The sequence below is a fragment of the Muscardinus avellanarius genome (assembly GCF_963383645.1).
Source record: "Muscardinus avellanarius genome assembly, chromosome: Y".
Classification (NCBI taxonomy): domain Eukaryota; kingdom Metazoa; phylum Chordata; class Mammalia; order Rodentia; family Gliridae; genus Muscardinus; species Muscardinus avellanarius.
The window spans coordinates 8,639,971-8,658,635 of record NC_137809.1 but is presented as its reverse complement, the minus strand read 5'-3'; the positions used below and the strand labels follow the sequence as shown (position 1 = coordinate 8,658,635).

Sequence of the window (18,665 nt, the reverse complement as noted above, 5' to 3'; positions counted from 1 at the left end):
CTATCCCTGGACCCCCCCTCACCCCCAGCCACACAAAAGGACAAGAGAATGTATGTTTAACCTCTTTTAATCATATGTGTGTGTGTGTGGGGGGGGTACTGGGGATGCTGAGATAGAAGGATTGAAGGCTTGAGGCCAGCCACAGCAATTTAGCAAGGCCTTAGTAACTTAAGTAGTAACTTAAGAAGTTACTTAGTAACTTAAGTAAGTAACTTAATAAGACCCTGTTTTAAAACAGAGGGAGATCTGGTATGACCCAGACAGTGTTGACGTTTTTTTGTATTGTGGGTTTTGATTTTTTTCCCCCTTCCAAAAATTGATTTTATTTGATATACCCAAGTACCTGGGTTTGAACCCAGGGAAATTCTTTTACCTTCAAGCTACACCTCAGCTTGCTTGCTTGCTTGCTTGCTTGCTTGCTTGCTTGCTTGCTTGCTTGCTTTATTTATTTATTTATTTATTTATTTATTTATTTATTTATTTATTTATTTATTTATTGTGGGTCCGGGGATGGAACCCAGGAGCAGGAGCATTCGACCTCCGAGTTACATCCCCTGCTCTATTTTTTATTCTTTATTTTGAAACTGGGTCTCATTGAGTTGCAAAGGGCCTCACTAAGTAGCTGAGGCTGGCCACAGACTGATCCTCTGGTCTCAGCCTCCGAAATGCTGCGATTACAAGCGTGCACCACCACACCCGGCTTTTTTTGTTGTTGTTGTGGTATTGGGGTTCCTGGAAGCCCTTCTACCTCCGGGCTACACTCCCGGACCTATTTTATATTTTTGAAACAGGGTCGCTTAAGCCAGCACGGCTGGCTTCGAGCCTGTGCGATCCTCCTGTCTCTGCCTCCCAAGCGCGGGGATTACAAGGTGCGCCACAACGCCCGGCCTTTTATTCTTTTTTTTGAAACAGAGTCTTACAAAGTTTTAGAGGGCCCCACCAAGTAGCTGAGGGTGGTTGCTAACCTGTAATTCCCCTGCCTCAGCCTCCCAAGTATTGGGATTACAAGTGTGCACCACTATGTTCAGCTTATTTATCTTTTTAGTTAAATATTAATGTCAATGTGGATTCATGAATAGCCATATTTTAATTATAATCCTATATTATAATATTTGGATTTGGTGGCGCACACCTATAATACCTACTTGGGAGACTGAGACAGGAGGATCACAGGTTGGCTGTTTGCCTCAGTAACTTATCAGGCTCTCTGCAACTTAGTGAGATTCTATTTTAAAATAAAGAAATTAAAAATAGGGATAGGGCCGGGCGTGGTAGCGCATGCTTGTAATTTCTGCGCTTGGGAGGCAGAGACAGGAGGATTGCGAAGGTTAGAAGCCAGCCATGCGCGCTGGCTTGGGAGATCCTGTTTCCAAATAAAAATGTAAAAATAGGTCTAGGAGTGTAGCCCAGAGGTAGAAGGGCTTTCAGGAACCCCAGTACCACCAAAAAAATAAAATAAAAAAATAAAAATAGGGATAGGAGTACAGTTCATAGATATAGAATGTCCCTGGGTTCAATACTGCAAACAAAACAAAACCAAAATCCCTATATTATTTCATTAATGTTCTTGTTCAATCTCTGGTCAGTAGGATTTGTTTTAGTTGAATTCTATGTCCATGTTTTCATTGTAGAAGTTTTCACTTGTTTTCAGTGTTGAATGATGTGTTGGATGATTCTTGCCTAGAATTAGAATCAGCTAATCTCTAAGGAGCTCTTATTAAGATAATTCTGTTAAATATTAAGTTTTATATGATGATAGGCATGTTTATTACTAGGTGTCATTTTGCTTGTAGGCTTTTTGACAGAAAAAGGAAACACTTCTCTATATAACAATCCATATATATATATATATATAGTGTGTGTGTGTGTGTGTGTGTGTGTGTGTGTGTGTGTGTGTGTGTGTGTGTGTGTGTGTGGTACTGGGGTTCCTGGAAGCCCTTCTACCTCTGGGCTCCACTCCCAGACCTATATTATATTTTTTTGAAACAGGGTCTCCTAAGCCAGTGCGGCTGGCTTCGAACCTGCGCGATCCTCCTGTCTCTGCCTCCTAAGCGCGGGGATTACAAGCGTGCGCCACCACGCCTGGCTCCATATACTATATATTAAGCTAAACATGAGTTTACATTGTCTGTAGTTTATTAGTTACATATGTTAGCCTTCTCCATTGCTTGCTCATTCATTCATTTGCTGTGGTACTGGGGATTGAACCTATGGGCCTTCTACCTCTGAGCTACATCCCCAGACTTATTTTATTTTTTATTTTGAAACAAGGTCTCACTAAATTACTGAGAGACTCAAAATTACTGAGGCTGTCCTTGAAATTGTGATTCTCTTCTCTCAGCTCCCATGTACTGGGATTACAGCATGCACTACCATATCTGGCTTCTTTGCTTATTTATAAGCTTCCACTTCAATATCAAGAAAATTGAAGCCGATGTGTAGATACCAGTTGTAATCTTAGTACTTGGGAGGCTGAGACAGTAGGATCCCAGGTTTGCAGCCAGCCTCAGTTACTTAGACCCTTTACAATTTAGTGAGACTCTGTTTCAAAATAAAGCATAAAAAATTGGGCTAGGGGTGTATCTCCAAGGTAGAATGTCCCTGGGTTCCATCCCCAGTGCTGGAAAAAAGAAAGCAAGAAAGCAAGAGAAAACATTTCTGCTATGGTGTGCACGCACATGCGTGCATGTGTGTGTGTGTGTGTGTGTGTGTGTGTGTGTGTGTGTGTGTGTGTGTGTTTTAAGGGATTGAATCCAGAGATCCAGAGGTATTCTACTTCTGAACTAAACCTCCAATCCTTTAAAAAAAATTTTTTCCCCTTGTACTACTGGGGATTTAACTCGGACATTGTACCTCTGAGCTACACCCCCCACTCCTATTTTTAATAATAAGGGCTGGGTGTAGCTTGGAGATGGAATTCTCCTGGGTCAAATCACCAGAATCAAAAAATTTTCAATTCAGACTACATATATAACACTGACTGAATGGTAGCATGTAGTTTTGTGGAAAACAACATCAGCTAGTCACTTGCTCATTACAGTCCCTTTTGCCTTTAGTCTTAAAAATAAAAAATTGGAGCCCGGGCATGGTGGTGCACATTTGTAATCCCAGCATTTGGGAGACTGAGATTGGAGGACATGGAATGGACAGCCTCACCTACTTAGGGAGGCCCTTTATAAATCAGTGAGACCTTGTTTCAAAATAAAGAATAAAATTAGAGGACTAGGGTGTTGTTAGTGGTAGAATGGCCCTGGGTTCCATCTCCAATACCTCAAAAAAGAAAAAAAAAATGAGCTGGTATGTGGTGGTGCACACTTTTAATCCCAGCATTTGGGAGGCTAAGACAGGAGGGTCATGGACAGCCTCAGCTACTTAGGCCCTTTGGAACTCGGTGAGATTATTTCAAAATAAAGAATAAAAAAATAGGACTGGAGGTGTAGCTTAAAGGTAGAATGCCCCTGGGTTCCATCCTCAGTACCACAACAAAACAAAACAAAACACAAAAACACAAAAACTCACAAAGTTTCTATTACATGAATACTTTTCCAATATCTCTTTCAGAGAATTTGTGTGCCTGTGCATGTGCATACGTGATATGAAGTACTGGGGGTTGAACCTAGGGGTGCTCTGCTAATCCCCACAGCCCTTTTATTTTTTCAACCCACTTACTTTAGCTTCCCAAGTTGCTGTTACAGGCTACTCCACCACACAAGGGCTCAGAGAACCTGTGTGTGTGTGTGTGTGTGTGTGTGTGTGTGTGTGTGTGTGTGTGTGTGTGTGTGTGTGTGTGTGTGTGTGTGTGTATGGATGCGTGTGTGTGTGTGTGAAGTAATCCAGGGGCTTTCTACCTCTGGTCTATCTTGTTTTCTATGGAAATAGGGTTTCAGTAAGTTGCTGAAAGCCTCACTAAATTGTTGAAGCTGTCTGAGAACCTGCTTGATCCTCTTGTCTCAGCCTTCCAAGTCCTGGGATTACAAGCATGTACCACCAAACCTGGCTTCTCAGAAAAGTTTTTATTATATTTGTAAAACAATCAGTGTGAGTGTTATCTTATGCTTTGTGGCAAAAGTCTGTAAATTTTGGTAAATGCATACTGCTAGGTATATATCATTATTCTCTTAGAATAATATCACCACTCTAAACAGTCATCTGTGTACTTCATCCATTGAGCTGTTTTCCCTTTTTTACAAGCGATTTTTTTTTTTTTTTTTTTTTTTGGTGGTACTGGGGTTCCTGAAAACCCTTCTACCTCTGGGCTACACTCCCAGACCTATTTTTATACTTTTATTTGGAAACAGGGTCTCCTAAGCCAGCGCGCGCGGCTGGCTTCGAACCTGTGCGATCCTCCTGTCTCTGCCTCCCAAGCACGGGGATGACAAGCGTGTGCCACCACTGTTTTCACTTTTTTAACCTTTAAAAGACATCTATCCCTTTGTCTTTTGTCTTTTCCACAATGTGATATTAATGAAATACAGTATATACACTTCTCAGAGAAGTGTCATTATAGTGACTTTTTTTTTGTGTGTGTGTGGTACTGGGGTTCCTGGAAACCCTTCTACCTCCGGGTTAAACTCCCAGACCTATTTTTATATTTTTTTATTTGGAAATAGGGTCTCTTAAGCCAGCAAGGCTGGCTTTGATCCTGCGCGATCCTCCTGTCTTCACCTCCCAAGCGTGGGAATTACAAGCTTATAGTAACTTTTCTATGATTTGATAGCTCATTCATTTTAAATGACTAGGATATCATTGTATGGATGTAGCAATATGCTTTCCCATGGTTTATCATTTAAAATAAATTTTTTTTTGGAACTGGGGGTGGAACCCAGAGGCTTTCTTTTTTTTTTTTTTTTGGTGGTACTGGGGTTCCTGGAAGCCCTTCTACCTCCGGGCTACACTCCCAGACCTATTTTTACATTTCATTTTTATTTGGAAACAGGGTCTCCTAAGCCAGCGCGCGCGGCTGGCTTCGAACCTGCGCGATCCTCCTGTTTCTGCCTCCCAAGCGTGGGGATTACAAGCGTGCGCCACCACGCCCGGCCTGGAACCCAGAGGCTTTCTACCTCTGGGCTATACTCCCAGACTTCAGAGGTCTAAGTTGCTGAGAGCCTCACTAAGTAGCTGAGGCTGGCTTTGAACCTGTGAGATCCTCCTGTCTCTGTCTTCCAAGTGCTGGAATTACTTCCAAGTGTGCGCCACCACGCCCAGCTAAGATAAATTTTAAATATTTGCTATTAAAAATTTATTTTGCCGGGCATGGTTCAAAGCCACGCTGGTTTGAAGCCGCGCTGGCTTAAGAGACCCTGTTTCCAAGTAAAAATATAAAATAGGTCTGGGAGTGTAGCCCAGAGAAGGGTTTCCAGGAACCCCAGTACCACAAAAAAAAAAAAAAAATTTTTTGCTTGGTACTGGGATTGGAACCCAGGGGCGTTCTGCCTCTTAGCTATACCTCAAGCCCTATTTTATTTTGTTTTTAAAATTTTTTCATTTTGAAATAGGGTCTTACTAAGTTGTAGATGGCCTTACTAAGTTGCAGAGCTGGCTGCTGCAAACCTGTGATCCTCCTGTCTCAGCAAGTACTGGGATTACAAGTGTGTGCCACAATGCCCTGCTTGCTATTAAACTTAAATAGCAGTTTTATCCATAATTGGTAGTAGATGTTGTAGGGCACTTAAATATAGACTACTATTTAAAAAAAATAATACCTGAAGAAATGTAAGAGACATAATATATATATAATATATATATAATTTTTTTTTTTTTTTTTTTTGTGGGTCTGGGTATGGAACCCAGGGGCATTCTACCTCCGGGCTACACCCTTTGCCCTATTGTTTATTCTTTATTTTAAAACTGAGTCTTACTGAGTTTCAGAGGGCCTCACTAAGTAGCTGAGGCTGTCTGCGAACCACAATCCTCCAGGTCTCAGCCTCCTGAATGCTGGGATTATAAGCGTGGGCCACCATGCCCGGCCAAATAATAATATTTTCAGTGTTAGAGGAAAAATATTACTAAATTTATGTATCCAGAAAAACTAAATGAAAATGACATTTCATATTGGGCTTAAGAGATTAAATGTGATTTTCACAACCTGAAATGTAAAAATGAATATGAATTCAGATCTGGTAAAAAAAAAAGGTTGTTATTTTGAGATATATCTTGGGTGTATTTTGGAAAGCTAAGACAATAGTGTATCAGTTAAATAGAGTAGATAGTAATAAACTATGAAAGCTATAGCTCATTTGCACTGTAATGATGGATTTTAGCTAGGAAGGCAAATAATTACTAAGAATGGGTAATGTGTGTGAGGGGTTGATTATGAAGAATTTATTTATTTTTTCACATACTGGGGATGGAACCCAGGAGCATTCTACCTTCGAGCGACACCCTCAGCCGTATTTTTATTCTTTCTTTCCTTATTTATTTACTTATTATTATTTTGTTTATTAATTTTGTGGTTCTGGGGATGGAACCTAGGGGCTTTTCTGTCTTTGGGCTATATTTCTTTTTTTTAAATTTATTTTAATTTTTTTATTAGTGCATTGTATTCATATATTATAATGGGATACAAAATGTGTAGACGTATGTGCACACATCGCCCAGTTAGCCCCTACCCCACACCATTCCCTCTCCCTCCCTCCTTCCCATGCTTAGTGGTTGACATCTAATATTATAGGAGTTTATTCAAAATTAACAATGATAGTCTCACATAACAGATTCATTTGTTTGATATCAAACTTTTGATCACTTAAAGATAACATTCCAATATTTCTTTTTACTTTCTTTTTTACCAGAGGATTTTTTTCTTTTTTTTTTTAAGGTGAAACTATCATACATTATTTTTCCAGAAAAAAATCTATCTTAACATGAAATATGAACTCTAAATACCCAAAATAATCTATAAAAAGAACAAAGCTAGAAGATGTACATTTTCTGATTTCAAACCTTATAAAGCTACATTAATTGAAACAGTGTAGTACTGCTATAAAGGCAGATATATAAACTAGTGGAGTAAAATAAAAAGCCTAGAAATAAATTCTTCCATATATGGTCAAGTTATTTTTGACAAGGTTTCCAAGAACATTTGGTGAAGGAGATAATGATCCTTTCACTAAATATTGTTGAAAATTAATAATTACACGAAAAAGAATAAAGTTGGACCCTTACCTAATACCATATACAAATATTAACTCAACTTAGATAAAAGACCTAGATGTAAATCTTAAGACTATAAAGTTTTAGAAGAAAACCTGGGTCATAACACTTCACAACATTGAAATTGGCAGTGATTTCTTGGATATGATTTCAAAGGTACAGACAACAACAGAATAAACAAACTTCCTAAAAAAAAAAAATTCAACATTTGAAGACAACATAAACAGAGTTAAAAGTTACTGATAGAATGGGGTAAAATATTTCCAAATGCTATATCAGAAGGTATATTAATATTCCAAATAGAAATGCTAAAAATTAGCAACAATAAAAGCAAACAATACAATTTAGAAATAAGTAAAAGACTAAAATAAATAATGAATTTCCAAAGATTTTAACCAATAAAGACATGAATATATTCTTCTTTGCTTAGTTGTCTGCTGGATGGGAAATCTTGTTTCTCTGGTTCTGGCGTGTATTACCTATTTCTTCTTTGTAGTTAATCTCTTTGAGTATTTTCTCTAGTGCTGGTTTTGAAGACACAAATTCCTTCAGTTTCTGTTTGTCATGGAAGCTTCTTATTTCTCCATCTAATTTGATAGAAAGTTTTGCTGAGTAGGAAATTTTTGGCTGGAAGTTGTTTTCTTTCAGAGTTTGGAATATGTTACTCCAAGCCCTTCTGGCTCTCATGACTTGGTTTGGGAAGTCTGGAGTGATTCTAATTGGTTTGCCTCTGAATGTCACTTGGCCCTTTGCTTTTGTTGCCTTTAAGATTCTCTGCTTGGCTTCCACATTGGTCATTTTGACAATTATGTGGCGTGGGGATCCTCTTCTCTGATCCTGTCTAAAGGGAGTTCTATACATTTCCTGGACCTGTGTATCGATCTCTTGCTCTGTGTTTGGAAAATTTTCTGCTATTATTTCTTTGAAGATATTATTGAGTTTTGTATTGGTATGTTCTTATCAGTGTTACTAAAAGCAGGTGGTCAAATAACAGTAAGTGTTTAAAATAACACTTATCAGTGCTATTTTTAGGCAGGTGGGGCCTCTTGTCTTCTGACAGTACACTTACTAAGTGAGGGGATCAATAATCTACCTGGCTTTTTACCTCTGTTGTATTGGGTTGTATTGGTTGCCCATCAACTATGGGTACTTTGAAGCAGCACATGAAGTTTACCTTTCTGGGTCCTCCACAATAGGAGGGAAAAAGAGGTAAAAATTACAGCCAGTGTAGCTATGTGTAATCTCTTATGAGCAAAGCAGCCAGGTTTGGTGGTACATGATTGTAATCCTAGCATTCAGGAGGCTGAGACAGGCAGATCCTGTTTGTGGCTAGCTTCAGCTACTTAGTGAGGTCCTTTGCACCTCAGTGAGAAACTGTTTGAAAATAAACTAAAATAATAGGCCTGGGAGTGTAGCTCAGAGAGGTAGAATGCCCTTGAGTTCCAGTCCTAGTACTGGGAAAAAAAAAATGGAGAGAAAGAAAGAGAGAGAGAGGGAGGGAGGGAGGGAGGGAGACAGTGTGTGCGCATGCACGAGCAATCTGGTAAGCTCTCTCAAAGAGTAGAATTACCCGGTAGGTAAGGATGTGAGCATGTATTTTTATTGGTGGTCAAAATGGAATTCATAGCACAAGGCTACAGGGCACACAGGACACCTGTGTCAAGACCAGCCATGTAGCCGGGCGTGGTGGCGCACGCTTGTAATCCCCGCGCTTGGGAGGCAGAGACAGGAGGATCGCGCAGGTTTGAAGCCAGCCACGTGTGCTGGCTTAGGAGACCCTGTTTCCAAATAAAAAAACATAAAAATAGGTCTGGGAGTGTAGCCCGGAGGTAGAAGGGCTTCCAGGAACCCCAGTACCACCAAAAAAAAAAAAAAAAAAGAAAAAAAAAGACTAGCCATGTCACACCAGTATATCTAGTATTTGGGTTAGGATGCTTACAGGGTAGGAGGATGTTTGAAGCCTCAGGAAAAAATAAAGTTATTTATTTATTTATTTATTTTATTGGTGCACTGTATTTATACATCATAGTGGGATACATACTTTTGTAGACATACATGCACACATCGCCCAGTCAGCCCCCACCCGATCCCCACCCCATTCTCTCACCATCCCTCCCTCCCATGCTTGGCTTAGTGGTTGACATCTAGTATTATAGCAATTTATTTAAAATTAAAAATGATAATCTCACATAACAGTTTCATTTGTCTGATACCAAGCTTTTGATGACTTAAAGATAACATTTCAATATTTCTTTTTGCTTTCTTTCTTACGAGATAATATTTTTTTCCTATTTTTTTTTAGGTGAAACTATCATATATTTATATATTTATTTTTCAGAAAAAACTCTATCCTAATATGGAATATGGACTCTAGATACCCAAAACGATCTTGAAAAAGAACAAAGCTAGAAGATATATATTTTCTGATTTCAAACCATATAAAGCTACAATAATTGAAACAGTGTAGTACTGTTCTAAAGGCAGATATATAAACCATTGGAGTTAAATAAAAGCCTAGAGCTAAATTCTTCCATATATTGTCAAGTAATTTTTGACAAGGTTTCCACGAATATTTGGTGGTAGAAATAATAATATTTTAACTAAGTATTGTTGGAACATAATAATTACATGAAAAAGAATAAAATTGGACCCTTACCTAATCCCATATACAAATATTAACTCAACTTAGATAAAATATCTAGATGTAAATCTTAAGACTATAAACTTTTAGAAGAAAATCTGGGTCATAAAACCACACACCACTGAAATTGGCAGTGATTTCTTGGATATGATTTCAATGGCACAGGCAACAGAAGAGTATACAAACTCCCTAAAAAAAAAAAAAAATTGTATATCCAAAAACAATGTAAACAGAGTTGACAGTTACTAATAGAATGGGATAAAATATTTCCAAATGCTATATCTGAAGGTATATTAATATTCCAACTAGAAATCCTAAAAGTTAACAACAATAAAGGCAAACAATACAATTTAGAGATAGGTAAAAAACTAACATAAGTAATGAATCTCCACAGATAACCAATTTTAGTTGACTGTTGGATGGAAACTCTTGTTTCTCTGGTTCTGGTGTGTATTAACTATTTCTTCTTTGTAGTTAATCTCTTTGAGTATTTTCTCTAGTGCTGGTTTTGAAGACACAAATTCCTTCAGTTTCTGTTTGTCATGGAAGCTTCTTATTTCTCCATCTAATTTGATAGAAAGTTTTGCTGGGTAGGAAATTTTTGGCTGGAAGTTGTTTTCTTTCAGAGTTTGGAATATGTTACTCCAAGCCCTTCTGGCTCTCATGACTTGGTTTGGGAAGTCTGGAGTGATTCTAATTGGTTTGCCTCTGAATGTCACTTGGCCCTTTGCTTTTGTTGCCTTTAAGATTCTCTGCTTGGCTTCCACATTGGTCATTTTGACAATTATGTGGCGTGGGGATCCTCTTCTCTGATCCTGTCTAAAGGGATTTCTATAAGTTTCCTGGACCTGTGTATCAATCTGTTGCTCTGTGTTTGGAAAATTTTCTGCTATTACTTCCTTGAAGAGATTGTTGATCCCTTTGGTTTCACCTTCTTTTCCCTCCTCTATTTTAATTATTCTTAGGTTAGCTCTCTTAAAATGGGCCCATATTTTTTCAATATCAGATTCCTGCTGTCGGATATTTTTTTCTAGATTAGAAACTATGCGTTCATTTTTGGAATGATCATCTTCTAAGAGCGAGATTCTGTTCTCCATGTGGTCTAATCAGTTGTTTGTGCTTTGAATTGAGGCCTTTACTTCATTAATTGCATCCTTTATCTCTTTTTGGCTCTCTCTGAGTTCTTTTCGAAGCACCTCTATTATTTCTGCAGTTATTTTCCTGATTTGATCTAGAAATCTTTGATTTTCTGTTTTATCAGGTTCTGATGTTATGGGGTTGTGGGCATTCATTGCTCCATTGTTATTCCTCTTTCCCATGATTTCTGAAGTTTGTGCCTTCTTTGGATTCTTCCCTTGGGTCACTATGACTTCACTTAAGGTGTTCTGGTTCTCGAGTGTGTAGTATCTCAGACCCCACTACTCCTTTACTGGGTTGTATCACAGAGTCTACGACCCAGAGAGTCGATAGAGGCTGCTTTAGACTGTGGGGGGTACCAGGTTGCACGTTCTCCTATGGTGTGATATCTCTGCCACCGTCCCTCCCCCAATGGGTCAAGTCCCAGGGAGTACAGTACTGGGATTTCTCCTCTGTGGCCCGCAATTTGACTCACTCTTCTTGAGTACGCAGATGTAGCTGTACTGGACTTGGTGAATTCTCTGCTGCTGCCGCCGGTGGCAATATGGCGCCGCTGCTACGCCCTCGTTTGTGAGGCTGGCGTATTTCTTCTTGGTTTTGATTTCCACTCTGAATCCCTGCGGCGTGTGCTGAGCTCAGCCACTAGGAGCTTTAGATTTTACCTGCTGCGAGTAATCCCGCCTGGCTGTTCCGCAGCGGCTTACCTTGGCTTGCTGTAGCCATCCGGTGAATTTGCCGCTGCCGCCGGCAGTATGGCGCTGCTGCCGCGTCCTCGGGCGTGAGGCCGGTGTATCTCCTCTGTGGCTCTGAGCTCTGTTCTCAGTCCGCTTTCTCTCTGGAGCCTGGTGATTTTTATTTGTTTCTCTGGTGATGGTGTTTTCTGGCTATGAAAGGCGCTGATTTTGTGGTAATGAAGATTGGATGTTAGCGGGGCTCTTAAGCCCCGCTTTTCTCGGTCGCCATCTTCCCAGAAGTCCCAATAAAGTTTTTTTTTAAGCATTTATTTTTTATTTTTTTGTTATAGTCCATTTTTTTTATTTTTTATTTTATTATTCTTTCAATTGGTGCTTTGTAATTACACTGGAGTACAAGACTTGAGAGGATATACAAGCACACATCATCCAATTAGCCCTCATTCAGCCCCCATCCCATTTCCTCCCCTCCCTCGATCCCATGCTTGTTTGGTGATTAACTTTGATACATTTGTTTACGTACCGCCTGAGTTTTAAAGAGGCTCCATCCACCCCAATCCATACCCTCTGATTGGTCACCTTAATTGCTTTGTTATAGGGCCTTTTCTTTTCCTCGACCTGTCATGAGCAACACAATAACTTCTATGGGTTCTTGGCTTCTGTGGCAAAAATAATTTCAACATGCTCCAATCAGAGAAAAAGGCAAAGGTTTTAATTTAAGCAAAGTAAGGATACATGTTCAGGGAAAACACAGCCCATTCAAGAAAGCTCGAGAACCGCTGTGGGGAGAGACCAAGAGCTCAAAATGAGCTGCCCAGAATGTCTTAGAATGGCTCAGAGTGGCCCAGAGCTCCTCAGAGTTTTAAATTTTTATAGGGCTTACTAGAGCAGGTATAGCCATGTAACATGGGATGGCAGGCTCCTTCTTTGAAGCTTTCTGGTTCACAATACATCATAATTCATTTAGGCCAGGACTGAGAAAGCAAGTTGGGAGCAGAGAGAGAGAGCTGTGGGGTGCGGGGCTCTGTTACAAAACTGACTTTTTTGGCATCCTCCTGGAGGGGACCTGAACTTGGACAAAGGGTGAAGCTCTTTGTATTTAACTGCCTCAGGAATTTCTGAGCCATCCTTTTTAATTTAAAAATGTGGTCCTGCCTTCTTAAGAATAACCAAGCTCTGTTACGATTTCAGATTTTAAAATCTTATCTTCCTTCCCTTCCCAACAAGTCTCTTTTCTACCTAAAATTTCATTTCTTCTATTTTACCATATCAGTAGCATTGTTTGAAATTTCATGTTGATCTTAATAGTAGACATATTTTGTTCTATTATATATTTATGCAAATGTCTCATATCCTTCATGAAAGAAGTACTTGATTATAGCTTAGAGGATCTTTGTTATTCTTACTTCTATTTTGTAACTTCCTTTTCTGTAATAACACCTGGCTAGTCTTTTTAAATTTATTAAAAAATTTCTAGCTGGGTGTAGTGGCACATTCTTGTAATTCCAGTACTTGTGAGACTAAGTCGGGGAGTGCATGTTCAAGGACAGCCTCAGCAAATATTGAAATTCTCAATAACCTAGTGAGACCCAGTGTTCGGTTTGTGCATGGGAAGTAAAGGCAGGAGAGAGACTAGGAAGCTCAATACCAGCTTTAATGGTGGAATGCGGTTTTCTCAGGAATAGGGGCTGGGGAGTACCGAAGACCAGCGGGCCATATGAGGCTAGAAGGGAAAGACTCTCTTTTTAAGGTATACATCATAGATGTGGGATTATGTGTGGGAATGCCGCTTCTCTCACGATATCCCCTCCCTGCTTAGCAGAGTCTCCTCCTACTTCTCTAGGGTTCTGCCTCTTGTGGGGAAGGGGGAGGGACCCGACTTGTCATTCCTGTCTTTTGGTGACAATGGGTGGAGATTAGAATCTCTACTTCCTGCTGTCAAGGGTGTCGTGAGGGCATCCCTTGAATGGGAGAGGCTGAGCCCTGAAGTGGGCAGGTGGGAGTATGGCTGTGGCGTGAGTCAGAGGATACCCTGGACAGCTAGGATGTGCGTTCGAGGAGACTGTAGCAGATGCGATAGACTGGCTCAGTCGGGAATAATAAATCCAGCACTGAATATGGCCACTGAGTCCAGTCCGTTCGAGATCGGGTTTTCTCAGAAAGGTGTGCAAAGGCTTCGGGTGCAGTTCTGCAGCCACTTATCTGCAGCAATTTTTTCCCTTTTTATGAAATAAACTCCTTTAAGTTACTATATACGGCGCTAAAAGTGGAGATTCCTCTCCCTGAAAGAAACTGACATGGACAAATGCCTCTAGTGCAATTGACATTTTATTACAAGAACCCAGAAAATTTATATCCTTCACCAGTGAGATTAATAGTAAAAAAAAAGAAAAAGAAGGAGTGTAATCACCACAAAACAATAGTGAAGGACATGTAAACAAAGTAAAAAGACACTAGTCCGGCATTCAAGAGATTAGCTCCAGATCTTGTGACCAGATCCAGCCCCCTGTCCTTGAGCCCCTGCCCTTGCAGACAGGCTGCTCCAAAGGGCAAATTCCAGAAGGCACAGGCACGCCCAGGGCTTGGAGAATACGGCTTCTCATGGAATCTCCTTTAACTTTTTTCGGAACTTTCTGTTTCTAGGACTTAGTCCATATGGCAGGCATAGGGAGATATGGCGATCCAGGGGGATGCGATGAAGGTCTCCCAGGTTTCGTCCGCATTGCCATCCAACGTCTGAAAGCTTAAACAAGCTCACAACACAGTTGAGCAGATAAACACCAAAAATAACATGAAGTTTTTAGATTTAGTTGTCAGATGTACTTCTCTAGCTGCTGAGCACTTTTCCTCAAACAATAGGCTTATTAGAAGCCTATTCCTCTTTTAATAATCCATTTTCCTATCACAAACCCTCTGCAACTTCCTTTTCTTTTCTGATTACCCTGATTCTCTCTTTCCCATTTGGGATAATCTTAGGATAAGCTCTTCTTCATACAAAAATGCTTTCTTATTCTCACCATATTTCCTTTCTTTCACACTTACACATTTATTATATCTGTCCTTTGTTCTGACATATTCATTTCTTAACCACATGGGACCTCCCTGTCTCGGGCAGTGCACATACTGGGTGTAAAGGTCAAGAATCTTCCTGGCCTTTGGCTCTATTGTATTGGGCAGTATTGGCTGCTCATCAACTAGGCTGCTTTCAAGTCACACACAAAGTTTATCTTCTCTGTATCTATGCAGGATCACAAGGAGAGGGGGTAAACAGAGGCACCAGTTGCCTCCCTTACAAGTTTTTAGGGCTAATGGTTTCAGCTGACTCTTAAGGCTTTTACTGTACGTTTAATGATTAGAATGAAGGTCAGAGATAGAGGGGAAGTCTGCATTTGTAATTGCTGTAGCTGGAATGCTTCCAAAGCATCTGAATTCTGACTAGATTTTATTACCATTTGAGCAAATCCAAGGGCGTTTAGAGGCTTAGACAAATTACTAGAAAATTTATTTTCCACAGACTCAGTTTCTCTCACAGTCCTGATCTTACATCACCGGAGCAATTCGTACGGAAAGTTAAAAGAATCATTACCAAAAGAATAATAGTTATGAAAGAATATCTAAGAGTGGGGGAGTACTTTGACCAGAGACAACACTTCCCTTTGGGGCTCCGCTTACTTTAAGCTTTAGCCTATTTCCTGCGTGGGAAATCTTCATGCAGATGCCGAGGAAAAGGAAGTAATGTTGGCAAGCAGACAAGTTTTTTTTTTAATTTAATTTAATTTTATTGGTGCATTATAATCATACATCACATTGGAATACAAGACTTGAGAGGATATTCAAGCACACATCATCCAATTAGCCCTCATCCACTCCCCATCCCATCCTGAGTTTTAAAGAGGTTCCATCCTCCCCCATCCCATACCCTCTGATTGGTCACCTTAGTTGCTTCAACCTCCTCTTGTTACCTCTTTCCTCCTACTTTTTGCTAATTAGGGGAAGCATCTGGTTTTTATTTTCTACAATATTTCTCTGTGCATGCCGCATTGCAAGTTCCAATCCCACTCTTGACAGACCTTGTAGTGGCCTGGCCAGCTGGTGGACTCTGATCCCAATCTCGCTGGCTCCAGCACCGGCCTTGCCTCACGGGAGGCCCCAATTCTGGCCTTGCTGGCTCTCACACTGGCCTACGCTCTCAGCTGGCTCGGATCCTGGCCTCAGAGGCCCCAGCACTGGCCTTGCCTCACAGCAGGCTCTGATCCCGGCCTCGCTGGCCCTGGCACCGGTCTAACTTTCAGCAGGCTCTGATCCCGGTCTCGGAGGCCCCAGCACCGGCCTAACCCCTAGATGAGGAGTTATTAAAGAAAAGGGAAATCATGAGAGCGGGTCCCAGGTTGGGCAGGAGCCCTTTTAAGAGATGAGGTAGATTGTCACTAGATTTATTAATACGATAGCAACATTTTCCCTGAGGAAGACATACACCGTCCTTTTAGCAGTTTTTTCACTAGACCAGAATCATTAATAGCAGCATTTTCCTGAGAGAGACATATGTCACTCTTTTCAGCAGTGAGTAGGTTTGGGTCTATCTGGTCAAATGAAAACATGCTGCTGGGTCAGGAGTATCAGTAACCGATTTCAGTGGTTTACTATTTACGGCAATTTGGCATCCGAAGAGGGAGAACACCATAGTATGTAAACAAGTGGACCTGCTAAAATAAAAACATCAAAGAGAATTATGTCGAGAAAAATGAAGCTTAGTAGGCCCCAACACTGTGCAAGAGAATTTGTCATGAGACTGTTGTAACGGAGCCCTTTTTAGCCAGGTAAGATGATGCCGGTTGGGGTCCCCCAGCAGTTTGCCTGTGGTAGGTGTGGCAAGGATCACTGTGAAGGGCCCCGTCCACCGTGGTTGGAGATGTTTTGGTTGAAGTGACTTGAGGAGGACTTGATCCCCTGGCTTAAGGGCCTTGACTGCAGGGTGTGGAGCTGCTTTTTCAGTCCCGGGTTGGGGAAGATACCGGTCAGCATGCTCCCTAAGAAGGTGCCTGAGAAAGACAGGTAAGGAAGATAGGAAGACAAAGGAGGGGGATTGCAAGGGAGAGCATGATTAAGCAGGAAAGGGCAACCATATAACAATTCAAAGGGGCTCATAAAGGTGGGGCTTCGAGGGGTGGCCCTCACACGGGCCAGAGCTAGTGGCAGGAGTTCAGGCCATGATACTCGCTGCCCTAGAGAGAGTTTTGTTAAGTAATTCTTAAGGATCCCATTAATTTTTTCTACCTTTCCTGATGACTGCGGTCAGTATGGGATGTGGAGCTTCCATGAAATACCAAGGGCTTGTGCCACTTGTTGGGTAACCTTAGAAATAAAAGCTGGTCCATTATCAGACTGTAAGGAATTAGGGAGTCCAAATTGAGGAATGATGTCCGAGCATAGAACATCGTGCTAGCTGTCTCATCCTTTGAGGGAAAAGCCTCCACAAGCGGGCCTGTGGTATGTGGGCAAGAGGGCATGCCGTCAATCCCCTGAACCGAGATTTGGGAAGGGAAACTAGGTCCTGAGAAGGAAGGGAGGATAGAGTAGGTAGTGTCCATAGCAATCAAGAAGGAGATTGGCTTATCTGCTACCTGGAGAGTTATCCTGGGCTCAGCTTGAGTAATACAGGTGGCCAAGGCTGGGGAGTATCACTTCAGTCAGGCCAAGAGGGCCAATGGCAGGGCCTGGTCTGGAAGGGTGGTTCCCCTGTTTTGAGGCACTTGAGACTCACCTCTTCTCCAAGGGCACTCACTTTTCCAGTGTCCCTCTTAGCCACACACCAGGCACATTCTGGTCAGTGGACATGGCTGGGGGCAAGTGCGTGCCCAGTGACCAGTGCCCCCACACTTGAAACTGGCTCCTGGATGTGGCTGCCATTGCTGTCATCCTCCCCTAGGTGGCACTCGTCACCCCGAGGGCTGACCGTCCTCAGCTGGCTGCAGGGCTATTATCAGAGTTTGGGCCTGTAAATCTGCCACCTGGCGAAATTGGAGTGTTTGCTCCACTTCCACCTGTTGCTCTCTGGAATTAAAAACTTTAAATGCCATGTTCACCAAATCTTGGATAGGAGTTTGAGGAGCGTCCTCAGCCTTTCTTAATTTTCTCCGAATATTAGGGGCTGATTGCCCAATAAAATGGTTTGACAATACTACTGATCCCGCCTCAGAGGATAGATCTAAGCGGGTATAGCAGGTAAAAACCTCTTGCAACCAATTAAGGAAAACAGCTGGGTTTTCTTCTGGACCCTGGGTGATTTCCTTAATCTTTCCATAATTAACCACTTTGTTGGAGGCATCTTGCATGCCATCAAGAAGGCATAGTATCATGTGATTTCTGTTTTTTATTCCTTCACCCCTATCATTATAATCTCAGTAGGGATCCTCAGAAGGAACTTCAGCTGTTCCGGTAGGGAGCTGTGGATTGGTTAGGTGAGCCTGGTTGGCCCATTCCCTGGCATCCTTAAGAATATGATTTGGTTCATCTGGATTTAATGAAGAGAATAAAATGACATGAAGATCCCACCAAGTTGAGTTATATGCTTGTACAATATATTGGAATTCCTTAATAAAATCAGAGGGATTGGCAGAAAAAGAACCCAGTCTCTTTTCAAGTTGAGTAAGGTCAGGAAGGGATAAAGGAACATGGACATGGACCACGCCTTCTTCATCAGCCACCTCACGAAGCAGGGCCAAGAGAGAAGGCGGGGAGTCTTTGGAATGGGTAGGGTGACCTACTGGAGTAGGCAAGGGGGAGGTAAGGGTTCGTCCCTTAAGGGAGGAAGGCAGGGGTTAAAGGAGTGGGTTGGAATGGGAGGCTGCCCGGAATAAGATGGCGACCACATTGGTAAGGACAGTTCTTGTGGGTCAGGGTCGTCAGGAAATGGTGTCTGTAACTTGCCGTGTCAGACTCTGGTATCCACGTGTCATCACAAAATGGCGACTGTGAGTCAGCAAAATTGCAGGCAGAAGACCCAGAAAGACCACTGGTTGGCACCTGTGAGTTTCCATATGGTGACC

General features: G+C 41.5%; 2 protein-coding genes across 2 annotated transcripts in view; both read left to right on the top strand.

The window, feature by feature from the left end:
* LOC308279535 (F-box-like/WD repeat-containing protein TBL1XR1) overlaps nucleotides 1-18,665 on the top strand; it is a gene marked incomplete at both ends in the record, with an annotated part of 935,328 nt that overhangs the window by 501,608 nt on the left and 415,055 nt on the right.
* The window catches only part of LOC308279544 (histone demethylase UTY-like), a gene marked incomplete at both ends in the record, with an annotated part of 146,658 nt that overhangs the window by 14,673 nt on the left and 113,320 nt on the right, over nucleotides 1-18,665 (top strand). The window lies entirely within an intron of this gene.